The sequence below is a fragment of the Echinops telfairi genome, unplaced genomic scaffold (genome assembly GCF_000313985.2).
Source record: "Echinops telfairi isolate 266 unplaced genomic scaffold, ASM31398v2 ScPeMD7_1;HRSCAF=3_0, whole genome shotgun sequence".
NCBI lineage: Eukaryota > Metazoa > Chordata > Mammalia > Afrosoricida > Tenrecidae > Echinops > Echinops telfairi.
The window spans coordinates 48,480,766-48,485,168 of record NW_022103896.1 but is presented as its reverse complement, the minus strand read 5'-3'; the positions used below and the strand labels follow the sequence as shown (position 1 = coordinate 48,485,168).

Genomic DNA, 4,403 nt, shown 5'->3' with positions numbered 1-4,403 from the left:
TGTGTGTGTGTGTGTGTGTGTGTGAATTTACCCTGCATCCATTGGCTGGAACATGGATCATGGATTGGGGATTTGGTAGAAAAATAAAGCTTACTTTTCTTTGGGGCGGGGTGGGGGGGGGTGGTGGGCGGGGCGAGTTAGTCTTGGAAGTTCACAGCAGCAGGTTGACCCTGCCCTTTCGGGTCAATCTCAGTGGGCATCTTCGCACAGGCAGCTTGCTTCTTGTGTGTGGTTGTGTGTTTTGGTAGCTTTGGGAAAGGCTGTCACTGGCCATACACCTCAGCGTCGTCCTCAGGAAGCTCATCAGGTGATTGTGTGGTGGAAGTGAAATAATCCCAGAGAAGTACTTAGTACAGGCCCCCATATCCGCGGTGGGTTAGAGGTGCTGATGTGTTTGAATGCCTTCCGGTGACTGACTTCTCCCTCCCGAGTAGTCAGAGCACTTGCTCAGAGTCAGCAGTACCAAGTGGCTCCTGACGCCCCCTGGCTAGTGCCTCTGTAACGGAAAGACGGAAATGCATGTATTCCCATTATTTGATGATGATGATGATGATGATGATGCTTCCCACCAGACTCAGAGGCGCACAAATCAAAACTGCCTTTTATTCTTTTTGGTTCAATGACTCAGGAGAGAATAGGAAGTAGCATAAAACAGGCGGAAAATAGGAGTGTTTGTAGACTTCCAAAGGGTGCACAGTTCAAAACAAAATAGGATTTTTAGAATGTGCCAAAAAGAATCCTGACATATATTTAATATTATAAATTATAGAAAGCAGAGTGCTGTAAAACCTTTATTAGTAGTCAAGAAAAAAAAATTCACTGCCAAGTCAATGCTGACTCATAGTGACTCTCTGTGGTTTCCAAGGCTGTCCCTCGTGCCGGGTGTAGAAAGCCCAGCTGTCTCCAACCGAGCGGCTGGTGGGTTTGAACTACTGACTTTTGGGTTAGCAGCCCAACTCGTAACCAGTAGTAGAGTCAGTGAATTGTGTTGGGAGGGATAGCAAGATGGAGGGATAGCACTATGCAGGGACGCCTTACGTCATGTTGATCCCAAACAAAGGCGGTGCCGGTCTTGCTTTTAGGCTTCAAAAAGACTGCTTTATTGTGTCTTGGGGGAAACAACCTGCAGATACTAGCACAGCCCCCCAAACCCAAACCCAGTGCCATCTCTGACTCACAGAGACTTTATATATGGTAAACTTTTCTTTTAAAATTTTTTATTGTAAATCAGGTGGGGGAGTCCATTTCAGATCACCTCCATGGTATCCAACAGTTTAAATTACTAATAATTTACTCTTCACTTACTCCGTGGTTTCTCTTTTCCCTCTTGTCTTCCACTGGAGACTGTAAAGCTTTATAGGAATAAACAGCCTTATCTTTCTCCCGATGACTGACTGTTGGGCTTGAACTGCTGACCTTGCAGTGAAAGCTGTCCAACATGTAGCCCACAGCCCCCCCACCCCTGCCCCCTGCCCAGGGTTCCTTAGAACAGCCCTGGGGAGCAGGAAACAGACTGTGAGATGGTAAAAGGATGATCGTTTGTGCTGCCTGCTGCAAACTCTACAGTAACCGTGGGGAAAATTGCCACTCAGCTCCTGCTGAGAAGCAGGGGAAGGAAAATAGGCTTTTCCTGTATGATACGTAAATTAAGGGTGGGACAGTAACAAGGGGAGAAGGGCAGTCCCCCGCCCTACCTTGCTGTGTGAACCCTTGTGCCTGACTCTGAGAAAGGGTGGTTGCTACAGCCGAGCCACACAGAGAGCGTGAGCAGAGCCTCCCTGGAGAGACTGGGTGGCTGCCTAATAGACCCAGTTCTGCCCGTAATGCCTCCTGCATGTCCTACTGCCTGAGCTGTCGAGAGCTAGGTGCCAGTGGGTCGTGCTGCCACTGTGAACTTGATGCCCATCATAAAAAAGGCTGGCTTCACAAGAGGGCAAATATATCAAGGCCTGGAGGACTTGGTGCTTCCTACCTAGAGTGACGAGTGAGGGCTCCTTCATTGGGCACAAGGAGAGACCTGAGGCCCCTGATCAGTCCGTTGCCCTCCTTGAACAAACTCTTAGTTGCAGAATGCCAGTGATGGCGAGACAAAGGCCCATTCAAATGCCTGCAGTTGACCAACGTCATTGACAGGGCCTTCCCCATGGACTCTGCAGAGGAGAGGAAGAAGTGGGTGCAGGTCAGCTAGATGGTGGCCGAAAGCCTCAGGCAGCAGGGCCGAGGAGAGAACTCCATGGACTACAGGGTGGCTCTCCCAGAGAATCCACTGTGGCTGAGGAGATGGAAATGGCTGTCAGCAAGGCCAGCGCAGGTCAAGGTTGACAGTGAATGGCTTCAACAGTCTCAAAGGCGTGGGTAAGGGCACTTTGGGCAAAGTCATCCTGATACCGAAGAAGGCTACTGGCTGCTAATACGCCATGAAGACCCTGAGGAAGAGTCATCATTGCCAAGAATGAAGCCACACAGCCGGTCTCTGAGAGCCAGGTCCTCCACAACATTAGCCACCACTTCCCCATCAAGCTGAAGCTCACCCTCAAGACCCACGACCACCTGTGCGTGGTTCATAGAGTATGCCAACGGTGGTGAGCTCCCCTTCTGCCTGACCGAGAGCGTGTGTCTGCTCTTGAATTCTTCCACATGGTGGGCCAAGACATCAAAATGGAAAACCACATGTTGGACAAAGATGACCATGTCAAGATCACCGACTTGAGCCTGTACAAAGATGCCATCAGTGACGGGGCCACCATGAGAACCTTCTAGGGGACCCAGGAGTGCCTGGAGTCTGAGGTATTGGAGCACAACTATGCCTGTGCCTTGGATGGGTGAGACTTGGACGTGGTCCTGGTGGAAATGATGTGTGGGTGTCTGTCCATCTACAACTAGGACCATGAGAACCTTCCCTGCCTAAGAATGCTCAGCCCCAAGGCCAAGTCCTGTTCGCTGGCCTGCTCAAGAAAAACCCAAAGCAGAGGCTTAGAGGGGTGGAGGTGGTGGGGAGCGGGTGGAGGGTGATATCTAGCAGGTGATATGGAGCAGACTGGCAGGGTGTGTGTTAGTCTGGGCAGACTAGAGAAACAAATCCGGAACACTCATATATATGTAAGGAAGAACTGTATATCAAAGAGTAATTAGATATTGAGAAAACATCCTAGCCCACTCCAGATCAAGTCTGTAAGTCTAATATTAGCCCACGGGTCCCATACTAGTCCATACATTCTTCTTCAGACTCACATAACACATGCAATGACGCCAAATGCAGGAAGATCACAGGCCAGTGGGTGGAAAGTCTTGTGGATCCAGTGGCAGTGGAAGCATCTCAGTGCTGGTTGTGGGTCTCCACCTGGCTCCTCCAACTCTATGGCTCTGGCTCCATCAGCGTAGCTCCATGTGGCTTGTCAGCAGGAAGATGAAGCAGAGAGTGTCTCTTGCCTCCAGGGAGGAAGACTGGAGTTCCCAGAATCCTTAGGAGCAGACCATGCCCACACAGAAGCCACATTGGCTATGACCTGATTGACAGGCTAGACTCTACCCTTTCACAAGTTGACCGGAGAAAATGTAACTGCCGTAGTGTAGTTCAGAAAAAGCTCCTGCAGCCTTTCAAACCTCAGGACACAGGGAACTTTGATGTTCACCACCCCATCCATCACAGTCATGCCCCAGGATGCTGACAGCCAGGGCTCGCAGACCTACTGTCCCCAGTTCTCCTACTAGGCCAGCATTTGGGAGTGAGCAGGACTGCCACTGCAGGGGACACAGGTGGCTTTTAAATACACTCTTGTCTGTCTTCATTTGTGTTTCCGCCTCTCACCTCCATCCTCTCCCCCTCAGCTCTTTCTTCATCCGTCTCCCAAATGCCACCCACTCACCTCAGTCCAGGGAGTGCCTCTCTCCCCTCCCCTTTGTGCTCAGACTCAAAAAGACAAAAACGAAAACCAACCTCACTGCCATTGAGATTTTCACCCTTTACTAGAGTGGACAGCTTCATCTTTCTCCCACAGAACCATTGGTAGATTTGAACAGCTTTCCTTGTGGTTAGCAGCCCAACACATCAGCACTATGCCACCAGCCCAGATTACTACTGGGAAACTCAAAGCTCCTGCTCCGAGGTGGACTTTGGGATGTCAGGAAACACTGTTTGTGCTCAGCACAATGGAGGACCAAGGGTTTACAGGAAACAGCTACTCATCTGCAACCTGCTGCTGCTGGACAAGGAGGGACGCTGGTCAGCGCCGGCCTGGTGCTGGCTGCTGGGCCTGGGTCACGTTACCCACACAGGGAAAGAAAAGCAATAATGTCCACGGCCCAGCAGAGACCGAAGGACACTGTGGAATCTGAGGATTTAGGGCTTCTTCTTGTGATGATGCTGTGTCCCTAGTTCTGCCCTTGGGAACATGGGGAGGGCA

General features: G+C 50.7%; 1 protein-coding gene across 1 annotated transcript in view; it reads left to right on the top strand.

Moving 5' to 3' along the window:
* The window catches only part of NECAB1 (N-terminal EF-hand calcium binding protein 1), a 196,164-nt gene that overhangs the window by 177,934 nt on the left and 13,827 nt on the right, over positions 1 to 4,403 (top strand). The window lies entirely within an intron of this gene.